This window comes from Crassostrea angulata, chromosome 4 (assembly GCF_025612915.1).
Source record: "Crassostrea angulata isolate pt1a10 chromosome 4, ASM2561291v2, whole genome shotgun sequence".
Classification (NCBI taxonomy): Eukaryota; Metazoa; Mollusca; class Bivalvia; order Ostreida; family Ostreidae; genus Magallana; species Magallana angulata.
The window spans coordinates 36,633,268-36,645,864 of NC_069114.1; the positions used below are offsets into that span (position 1 = coordinate 36,633,268).

A 12,597-nucleotide genomic window follows, 5' to 3' on the forward strand; every position below is an offset into this window, starting at 1 on the left:
TTTATACGCGGATCAATACAAAATTTTCGGGGGGGGGGGGGGGGGTGCGATGAATACTGAAGTTTGCCGAAGGGGTGGGGGGAGGTGGGTCCGAGGCAAATTTTTGGTAATTTCATGGAAATTTTAAGAAATTTTAATTTTTCTGGGGCGGGGTCCTCCCCGCGACCTCCCCCCCCCCGTTCAAGACCCCCATGCATTAAACAAATTGTAAAATGGTTTCACTGAAAAATGTGACTGGTTTCATGGCATATCCGATTTTTGTTTCAAAGAGGCATATTTTTAAAGATTAAACTTCGAAAAAAAAAAAAAAGTTTTAAAACGCTTGTTATTGTAATATTTTACATGTGTGCTGATTTTTTCAACGTTACCGACTTTGTTCACATTATAAACATTTGTAGCTGCAGATCTGTAGCTCTCTGGTTGAAAAAATTCGGATAGACAAATTGTCTATCCGATTTTTTTTTAAACCAGAGAGCTACAGATCTGCAGCTAAAACATTTGCTGCTGAACGAGGAAGTAACGCATTAATCGATAATGTTAATGTATTTTTTTTGTAAAATATGTCGTTTTCAAAATATATATACATATTGTTCGACATCGTTAAAAGCAAGCCGTGCAATAATGTATGAATCAGCAAAATACGGATAAGTTTGTTCCAAGCACCACGGTTTATATGGATGCTATTAAAATTATTTTAAATAACAATCAAGAGCAAAGTAACTCCTCAATTTAAACGTTTTTGAAGAGACAGAATTAGATTTATTAATTCAAAAAGCTCCAAAGAATTACATACATATTTAAAACACGATAGCAAGTAGAAATTAAATTGTTCTATGTTAATATCAAGATACATAAAGTGATCTTCCTATCTGTATGCGCGGATCTAGAAGCAGAGGGGGGTATAAAATTTCTACAAAGTACAATCATTTAGTTTTTGAAATTTATTTTACTTTTAAAATTAAACGCGTACTCTACTAAAAATTCATTCGATTTATCACACATCGATGTATCAAGAACAGAGAAAATCTCTCTCTCTCTCTCTCTCTCTCTCTCTCTCTCTCTCTCTCTCTCTCTCTCTCTCTCTTCAAAACAAACGACAAGTTGACCAGGAAATGTGCATCGTCATAACGAACGCGGCATCTTTTTTAAAAATAAAACTGGACCTCTTCCCCATTAAAACTTTTCAGCGAGAACCAGTTTACAACCTCATCATAAAGAGTTACGACTGCATATAAAGAAGTTACCACTCCATATCATGAAATGATCACATCATGTAAAGAACTGACCTCATAATATAATGACTCAACGACGGCATATTATAAAATTGTCACATCATATAAAGGATTTACAATTGCATGTAAAGCTTTCACCACAATACATAAAGGTTTTACCACCATACATAATGGTTTTAATACACCATAACATGATGTCAGTACTACATATAATGAATTTATCACCTAATATCAAGAAGTTGCACTGCATAAAAGGATTTTGCAACTGCACATGAAGAGTGTACCATATAACATAACGATTGAACAATAGTTCATTATGAGTTTAGCTCTGTATGAAATGAGTTTATCATGTAATATAAAGATTTATTCATAGCATATAATGAATAAACTACTGCACATAATGATCTTACGACATAACGTAATATTACCACTTCATATAAAGATTTTACCCTTGAATATAATGATGAAATAATAGTATATAATGATGTTAGCACTACATAAAATGATGTTATCACTGCATATAATGATGTTATCATTGCATGTAATGATGTTACCACTGCATATAATGATATTACTATTGCATATAAATGAAATACCAGTTCATATAATATGAAATTGACCTTAAGGCAGCTATGGCATTCCATAATTCCAGGAACTAACGTGTGCGTTACTGGATGGAAGCTGCAATACAAAGGTAATCTTGCAACGGGTTACTACGACTTCCGAGCAGCATCTCAGTACATTTGTTTGGACGAATCCCCCGAAACGGTCATCAACGGACGTGTCAATGACAACGGCAAGCTGGTTCACCCCGTAATTGCTGTCTGTGGGGCACTGGAGTGTCCGCCGTATGAAAATGGCAAAACTTTAACATGTGCCGTGTGTACCAAATAATAAAGAAGACTTTCTCTTAATTTATATAATCAGATGTCGTTGAAATTTTTGTTTAATTGTCCTAATAAAAAAAGATAATGACACTTGTTTGGAATCTGAAAGTTTACATATCGATTAAAAAATGCATAGTGTTTTTAGCTCACCTGAGCTGAAAGCTCAAGTGAGCTATTCTGATCACATTTTGTCTGTCGTCCGTCTGTCTGTCCGTCTGTCCGTCCGTCCGTCCGTCCGTGTGTCTGTAAACTTTTCACATTTTCAACATCTTCTCAAGAACCACTCGGCCTATTATAACCAAACTTGGCATAAATTCAAATTTGTGAAAATTAAGGATCACGCCCTTTTGCAAAGGGAGATAATTAGGAATTTATGAAAATTTTCAAGAAATTTTCAAAAATCTTCTTCTCATGAACCATAAAACCAGGAAAGCTGAAACTTGTGTGAAAACATCCATAGGTAGTGTAGATACAAAGTCGTGAAAATCATGACCCCCGGGGGTAGGGTGGGCCACAATGGGGGGTCGAAGTTTAACATAGGTATATATTGAGTAAATCTTTAAAAATCTTCTTCTCAGAAACTAATCGGCCAGGAAAGCTGACACTTGTGTGGAAGCATCCTCAGGTAGTGTATATTCAAAGTTGTGAAAATCATGACCCCTGGGGGTAGGGTGGGGCCACAATGGGGGTCGAAGTTTAACATATGAATATATAGAGTAAATCTTTAAAAATCTTCTTCTCAGAAACTTATCAGCCAGGAAAGCTGAAACTTGTGTGAAGGCATCCTCAGGTAGTGTAGATACAAAGTTGTGAAAATCATGGTCCCCAGGGGTAGGGTGGGGCCACAATGGGGGTCAAAGTTTAACAAAGGAATATATAGGGTAAATCTTTAAAAATCTTCTTCCCAGAAACTAATCAGCCAGATGATTCTTTATAATTGTTAAGACTTTGGCCCCAGGACAATTCTTTGGCCTCACAAGAAGGTTCAGAGTTTGATGTAGGTTTATATCCCATATATAAACTATTGTTAAGGATCTTTTTGAGAACTGCAATACTCAACTTATGATATGACTATAAAATCATCCTGTTAGAAGAGGGACTAATGATTATAAACATAAGAATATCCAGGGGAAAAATGGATTTTATTCATACAGGATCTACATTTATTATTGTACATTGTCCAGATAAAGTGTATTATGACTCCATTAAGCTGATTTTATCATACCTATTGTTCCTCAGGTGAGCGATGTGGCCCATGGGCCTCTTGTTATAATAATAATGTTACTATATAATTAGGTTTGCAACTGACTGAGTACAGAAATACAATGTACACAGTATATGATACACCATGAGACTGAGGGATCAAACCAATACAGTATACCGGTATTTCTGTAGACAGTCAGTAACAAACCTTATACATGTATGTGTTTTGTATTTCAAAGGACTATCAAGTGATACATTTATTTTAAAAGAAGCTATGATCTTAAAAATCCAGGTATAAAAGTACATGTAGCTTACATCTCGTCCAATTTAAATGGTCGATCTCCTCGAAATTTCATTCTCACCGTTTCGATAGTCTTTGAAATCTTTGCTGCATCTTTATTCTTTTATAATATTTTGTTGCTTGTTAAATCTAAACGTTTTCCCCCTTTCTCCACAGAGGTATGAGCAACTTTTTATTCTGCTCCAGACACAACAGTGTGACGCCAATTCAAAGGGCAACTACTCTATAATTTAAAAGTAATTTCAAAGGGCAACTTCTCTAAATATTTTGAGAAATTACAGGACGGGGTTTTGTTATTAAATGTCATGAAATGTTGAGATGAGTAGGCGAAACGTCGGCCATACTGCCGAATATTAATTCATAAACTAATGGAAGTGTGACATTTCAGTCCAAGGGAAAACAATGAACAGTTTGTATAATATATTATGCTAGTGTTTAAATGATTGGCAAAGGCTCAAATATAGTTGCTTATTGGCAAAACCGATTCATTTTCCTCGAAAACCTTTCTAAATGACATAACACATGTCAAAATGATTGTGGTATTAAAAGATAATGATCCATACCACGCGAAATAACGCTGCCTAACGTTATTCACGCGTCACATCATTACGTCAGTCCGTGCCCGACGCTTAGAGTAGTGGCAGACGTCACCTACCGTGACAAAAACGGTAAATTCATTTCTAAAAAAAGGGCTAAGAAACTTAAAGACTTTCATAAATTTTATTCATTTAATGTTAAAAATCAGGAAAAGTATGAAATAACAGATCACAATTATTCAAAACCCGTAAATAAATTAGAAAACAAGGAGGACATTCATGAGGACTTTCTGGTGTCCAAATCCGAAACAAAAATAAACGACAGTAATGAATACTTATTGGGCCGACGTGTCGTCGATATTCATCATATGGCTGACCAAATGGTATGTGAACAGTGTGGATCATTGGTCCATCATCGGGACATAATTTCCGAAAAACTTTATGGATTGGCAAGTGTGTTTACGATGTTGTGCCGTTCCTGCCACACCATCAGAAAAATTTCAAGTGGAAAGAGAGATGGCTGTGGAGGATTCGAGATTAACTACAAAGTTACGATAGGTATGTCAATCAAGTACAAAAAAGATGCTTACCCTAAAGGTCACAAAGTACACGATAAACGTATATTTATAACTTACCCTCTCAAGACTAACCCTCTTTAATTATCTCATAATATATATATTCCGTAATCTGTAGTAGGGGTTAACCTACAGATTATTTTGTCATTTTCACAACATTAGTTTGGAAAAATTTAATATTTTCAATTTTTGAACTGTAAATGTACAAAATCATAAGCGGTTAATAAAATCAAATACATATTCTGATTATTATTCTGTTCGTGTTAAATAATAAATCTAAATAAATCATTACTTTTTTATGGTTCAAAACAGAAATTGTCACAAAAAGTTATAATTCCTAGAATAAAGGGTAGGGCTGATTTCTATTGTAGTATCTCCCTTGAATGCCAAGAAATTGGCCATGAAATTTTTTTTAAGTTAACAAGCAAGTACAAAGGTTGATATTCGATTAAAAAAAAAAATCATTGAGAATTTTTTATGCGCTATCACATTTTGTTCCAATTTAGAATCAAAAAGTCCAAAATTTGAAGTGCCGATTTTAGCAATATTTTGACAAAATCATGATATTGATATGTAAAAAAGGCAATGATGTTAAAATTTCAAGGTAAGAAAGTGGTCATGAAAATTATATATGCTGCAGAGGACATCTTAATGTTAATGTGTTTAAAACAGCAAAAAAGTTCATTTACAAATAATTTTACACTGCAACGTTCTGTTCCCCCTTAGACGATCCTATTGATAAGCAAAGATGATCTATAAGAAATATTTACATCTATCTAATATTTTCCCTTCCTTCTATTTCTTACGACAATCGATTGTAATCCAGGCAAACATGACAAGACAGAAATCTACGGCATTCTGTGAAATGACCTAGTTGTCAGCGTAAGAATATACGCATTCTGAACTGCTTTTTGGTGCATTGCTTTGCATTTTGAATTCTTGCAGCTAGTTAAATAATTTCTACATTGTTCATCATTACCTTCCTTGTACATTTGGTGTTTACTTTTTTTTATTATTATTTTTGATCCACCAAAACCAAATCTACATTGAGAGCACGGACTTTACGGAGTCTATATGGACTGTTTAAAAGGGCATGGTCACGATTTGGGTATAAAATTATCTTTCCGATTTTAATGTTTACAATGCTTCAGTAAAGTATTTTTAACAGGCAACTAAAATTTGAGTTTCATTCGTTGAATTATAGGCGAGTTACTGAGCTTACTATTCTTCGCTATGTAAACAAAGCTTTTGTTTACATTTTAAATGATGAAGTGAAAATTCCAGTTTTAGACATAAAATGAATGTGTTGAACGTTAGTAACTAACTATTTATGCTTAAAACGAATTAGAAGATAGAAAATTAGCTTGAAAGAGAATTTTACAGACATATTAAACCTATGTAAACAAAAACAGGGCACGACAAAGATTTAAGAGCCCTGTATCTTTTTTATAACTCTACGGCCGACTCTCAAATTTCATTTGATCATTAGAAATGCATTTCTAAAACATTGCAAATAAAATAAAACCCAGAAAAATGTTATTTGACCAAAATCGTGACTATAACCCCTTAGAGACCCCCAAGTACCTGTAGTTATCAGGGTTCTCTTCACATGTATGCAAATATGGCTGTTCCTGATGTGTTTGACTTTAATCGACAATAATTATATTCACGTACTTTTACTCACTCTTTAAGGATAATAAATTAGATGATTTAAAAAATATAAACAGTAACATGCTTCCTTTCTAAAAGGGATATATCATAGCCCGCATTTATTACCTCTGACTTTCTTAAATTTTAAAGATATTTTTATTTTTCTATGATTCAAAGTTTGATTTTTTTCCCACATGCATTACAATAACTGATATATTAATAGTACCAAATTGCACTTTGTATAAATATTTTACCTTTTTAGTAAACATTATATAATCTTATTATAAAAAGGTTGGACTCTTTTATGGGCGGCGAAAAGAAAAAAAATGTGGAGAAACCTAAAAAATGTGCAATCATTTTTTCATAATAAAATCCGTTGCTGGTTTTTTATAGAAGTAATATTAGTATGTTGGCGTTTTTCTTAGGAAAAATGTAAACGAACGTGCTAACCATATAAGGAAATTATCTATACAAAACAATTTATCGATTAAGCATCACATCAATGTTACTTATTATACAAATCTGCATTTTCAATCCAATTACCCTATTTTACGATTCTGGTTTTTTTTTTATATAAAGCACTGAGCCACACAATGCGCTTGCAGATAAAGAACAATTCAGAGATAGATAGAACATTTTGTTATTTCTTTTAAGATGGATTGAATGAGAAAAAACGTTATCGAGAAAAACATTTGCCAGGTATTCATAATAAAAATTTTGCTTTTAATTAACGTTTGTAGTAAGGTAATACTTTTGATAGAAAATAGTTCTGATGAATGGTTTAGTATATACAAAACAATGCGAAAGAGGTCAATTATTCAACATAACTTCCAGCTCAAATTTTTCACTGTACGTTTCCTAGAAATACATGTACTTATGTATTTATAATACAGTCCTTGTGTAGTATAATGTCATACGTAATAGTTTCCTGGAAATACAGTGGTGTCACTGATAAACAAGAATGATTGGACGTTTTTATCGTTGAACGAAAATATCAGACTAGATCCATCAAACTCCATCAACAATTCCTAGAATTCAAGATAAAAAATTTGAAATAGAAACTGATAATTGATACGCCATTAAAGTGAGGGTTATTATTATTTGTTCATTTTTTGAAAACACAAAGCATGAACGTAAAGTTTTGTCAGTGAATTTTTGCAATCATACAAAATTGGAATGCATTTTAATGAAGGATATTGAAACGCTTCGTAATGTGAAATTCGGTTACTTGTTTGTGTGTTTTCTCTCATGAATATATCTATTATTATGTCAATAATGTGATATATATACAATCAATATATATAATTTCTGATTCAGACAATATTTAGAAGCAATCTGATTGATAACGACTTAAAGAGGTCAACCAAAATAGCCTTGTACTGGTATATCAGCAAAATCTTCAGCAAAAATTTCTTTTCTAGGTCACCAAATCAAACTATTGAAATATCTATTGATGCAGTATTTGAAATCACAGGGATTTTCAGTTGTACTACTTAGGGGGATGTGCAGCCAACCTGTACATTTGAGGATAAGAATATAAGCATTTTTTGAACTGGCTTGATTCTGCCCGAAACTGGCAAAAGAATGTTGCCAAAAGATATAAAAGCAATAAATATGAAGTCTTTCGTGTCATTGTGTTTGAAAAGTATGCATACAAGAACAGGGCAATGTCTTTTTCATCACTCAGAACAGCTGTCGAACTGCAAAGCTACAGACTTATTTTGAAAATTTAAAAATCTGAAAAAAATTTGAAGGGGGTCCTCGTTAGATTATGAGCTTTTCTTACTTCTATGTTAGTTGGTATCATTTTGAAAGATTCAAGTAATAAACGATCTCTATATATCAATATAAGAGATGTTTATTTGAGTAAACTTTTGATATTTTGATAAGTTAAAAACTTAAGAAATCTTCCTTAATCAGAATCGTGTGCCTTTGCGCCCTAGCTGGTCGACCTGTATGTTCATAAAGTATCTCAGCACCGTAAAACTGATAAAAAGAGAACTGATAAGGAAATCGTACAATGTTACCAGAAATGTGCATTGACTATGAATATGACATCAGCTTCGTTTAACATGTTCCTTTTTACCTGTTTGTTGCCGATGCTGGCTGCTGCCGATGAAGAAAAACGAATACTTTAAAATGACCCAGACTTGATTCATTCCGAAATAATAGCGATGCGGCACCAAATCCAAGAAATGAATTCCAAGTTGCTTGCACAGGAAAAACTTATTGCCGAAATTCAAACAACACAGTCCGGTAATATTAACTTTTTGCGTATTTAAGACTGTTAACAATGCAACCTGAAAAAACCCTAAAACAATACAAAAATCAAAGTACTAGAACGCGGTTAGCAAGCTTGTTAAGAATATTTGTATTAAGATTTCATTTTGGGGTACTGTATAGAGATCCTATAAAAGCTCAGAAAAAAAATCAACAGTTGTGTAAGATAATTTAAGATAATTTTGTTTAGGTGAAATATTAAGCTTTTCACCATGAAATATAATGTGTATCATCGGCTATGCGTATGTGCATCACAAAATCACCCATTGTTTCATTACAAACCTAATTCTATCGAAGACTATGTCATTGTCACTCTCCGACGCAATGCACTACAATATAACTTTTTCTAATAAAAATCTAATTTCTTTCAAATTCTGATCCATTTGATTGTTGTCATTAAATACCGGTATGTCGTTTCATTGCCTAAATCTGGATCAAAACTCATTTTACTTTATTAAAAACAATATATAATTTGTCCTTATTGCTATAAAAATGTGATATACACACATCACCTGTTTTCGATCAAACAATAATTATATGTTCAAAACAATACACATTAAATTGGCCAAGCTTTCAGTACTCTCAATACTTTGATTCATTATGAGTAGCGCTATGACTATGCACCCGGTTGCGTAATAGTTTTGGATACACGACATAAAGGGTTAGCATATACAAACCAAAGGCATGAAATATCTATCTATACTTCTATATTAAAATAACAGACTCGAATTTTTGGGCTTTAATACCGAGAAATTGGAAGAGTACTGTCTTTTGTTTTATATATTTTAAATATCATTGGTACTTGAAGATTTCAAATTTGTTTTTATTTTTTCTAAATCAAGCTTCGCTAATTAATAATCAACAAAAAATCCTTTTAAAAAACTGGATATCATCTGGATTATTTGGATTTTACAATCTTGCGCTTGCCCATTTCGTCCACGCTAAATCACGGGAGGCTCTTTAGTTTATGTTTCCACAATATCATATTTGCAAGGATTAACTCATAAACGATAATACAAATACGTAAAAATTTTCATTGAAAATTTGCAATATTTTCTGTTCCTTAAAAGAAAATACGGGAGATAACTCGAACTCTAGTGCATTTAATAGGAAAAATCCCGAGATTCCGATAATCAACATGGTGTGTAAATTCGAAGCGAGTAAAAAAACGTTGGTGAAAAAGTGTTGAATGAAAAAGTGTTGAATTCTTTATTAATATGAATTAAATTTTTAGATGAAAGGTATTTACAGCCGTTTTTTATGAATAATTTGACTATTATTTTCATTGCCGCATCATTAATTTTCTCCAAAACCGTTTCGGAGCAATTTTGCAATTTTTTGCTACATTACGGGTAACTATATGAGAGTCATTTTACTGTGGTGAAGGCCTGTCTCGAGACACAGTTAGACGGACCCCAGTTAGATTATTCTAACTAAGCAGAGTGTAGTGAAAATAATAGCATTATTGTAGGCACAGGGGCCAAGCCCGTTTTAACATCAATTTCAATGTAACCATCAAGAAAGAAAGGGGTCGAACTCTGACCCAGATAAAAAACTACCAGCTTCACTTCAAAAGCCTAATAAATCAATCAATTTTTCAAACACTCGCAATATGCATGTATTTTTCAGAAAAGTAATTCTGAGATACACTCATGCCGAATTTCAAGTTGATAGATCTTAAAATAGCGGAGATATACGTCATTATTCTCTTGAAGTCGCCAGTTTATTTTTACTCGGACATTTACCGGTCCAGGGCTCACGATGGGAATTTGCCTATGACAACAGCAGAGTTGCAACAAGTCGAGAAACATTCGCACTAATCTTTTAAAATCTCACATCAAAAGTATGCTACTTACATCCTTAAATTCCGATAAAATTCCTTAAATACTCTCGAAACTGAACTTTTATTCTGCAACCACATTGACTTCTGACAGGGCCAGCCATTTTGACGTCTTCGAGAAAGACTGATTCTGATTGGACCATCAGGAATATTAACCAATGAAACTGAGTTTAACATTAGCTATCACAATGGCCGATCTGGTCAGAAGTTGATGTGGCTGCAAAATAAAAGTTCAATTTGGTGTGTCGATGTACCTACTTCGTAATAGTCCGATTTCATATGCAATGGCAATCCGTGCACGCACGCACTGGTCAACGTCTAGTGTTGTTTTATAATTTTAGGTGGCGCTATTTTTGTTCGCTGGGGAAAACATGGCTGCCCTGATAACGACACTGAACTTGTTTATTCTGGTACGTACAAAATACAAATCATCGGTATTAATTAAGGAATAATCAAGTTGATAGGATAAAGCTTTCAAATAACCATTGGAGGCAATTCCTTTTACAATGATAATTTAATTACTCGACTAGTACTCGTACTACATACATAGTCATTATGATATATTTTATAGTTTGAACATTTGCATACATGTATACTGATCTATGGAAATTGACCTAAATCCATTTTTGATTATCTTAGACCTATCTAAATGTGTGTTTTAAAATCTTGTTTATTTAAATTGTAATCTTTTAGTCTACATTTAACTGTATTGAAGGATTTGCTGGAGGATCATATTATGACCACTCAGGTGCGGCTGCCGAGTATGTTTGCTTGACACGAAACCCAGTGTTCCCCTCCAAACTCCATGACAGCGTAAATGCTTATATGTATGGAGCGTTCGGACCGACTGATGGCAACGATATTCCATGCGCTGTCTGCCGAAGTCTTTCCACATCCAGTGTTCTTATGATTCCAGGAACTAACGTGTGTGTTTCAGGATGGAGGTTGCAATACAAAGGTAATCTTGCAGCCGGTTTCTACAACCACCACGCAGCTTCTCAGTACATTTGCTTGGATGAATCCCCCGAAACGGTCGTAAATGGGCATGTCAACAACGAAGGCAAGCTGATTCACCCCGTAATGACTGTTTGTGGGTCATTAGAGTGCCCACCTTATGAAATGGCAAATATCTTACATGTGTCGTGTGTACCAAATAAGAAACCTCTCTATTTTACTTGGAAATCATATTCCAAAAATGACTGTTTAATTCGTTTTCTTTTTCTCAATAAAATCATGACAGACTGAAAATCTTATACTGTGGTTTCATTAATTTTCGTGGGTATCAATTTTCGTGGATTTTCTAAAAACCACAGTTTCAAGGATACGTAATTTCGTGGCCAATGATCCAATCAATACAAAATGTTAGTTGAAATTGAACTTCAATGAACATTTAATTTCGTGGATCAACTTAACAACGAAATCCACGAAAATTGGTATTCAACGAATATTGATGAAACCACAGTAATATATATTCATTTTTACATATACAAAACATTTTCTCCTAGCATTTTGTACAATGTATCAATGTCTTATAATGATGAGTTATGGTCCGACCATATTTGGCTATTGGCATTATCCGTGCATTTTCCACCCCGAAAACCACTGCTAGACTAGACGAAGGACTGCAGTATTCATTGTTATCAAAATTCATTGAATTCTCTTGTAACGGTTTCAGTTTATATCATTATCGCAAAAGAAAGTGTTTTTTAAATTACATGTATATTTTTCTTAATTTTTTTGTCTAAATTTACAAACATTCGCAATTTATAGCGCAATGCAATACATCTTTTAAACGCGCAACAAATCGAGCATTTAAATTATGAAGCACACAAACCTGTGTACAGCAAAAGCTATTTTGATGAATAATTTGACAGAAAAACAATCATATGGTATGATACAAAATAATACATTACCATATTGTATCAATACATGGTTTAACTATATGCGAATTACTTAATTTACTTAACAGCAGTATTAAAAGGTTCAGCGCGATATGAACTCGGTTGGTCACGTGATCAAATACTGTGAAGCTCTAAGGGCTTTTCTTAAGATTTGGTCACATACCAACAAAGTTCATATCCCGGTGAACTTTT

General features: G+C 33.4%; 1 pseudogene; it reads left to right on the forward strand.

Annotated features, from left to right (window-relative positions):
• The first annotated feature begins 8,435 nt into the window (after positions 1-8,435).
• LOC128179644 (short-chain collagen C4-like) lies at positions 8,436-11,661 on the forward strand (annotated as a pseudogene).
• Positions 11,662-12,597: the final 936 nt, after the last annotated feature.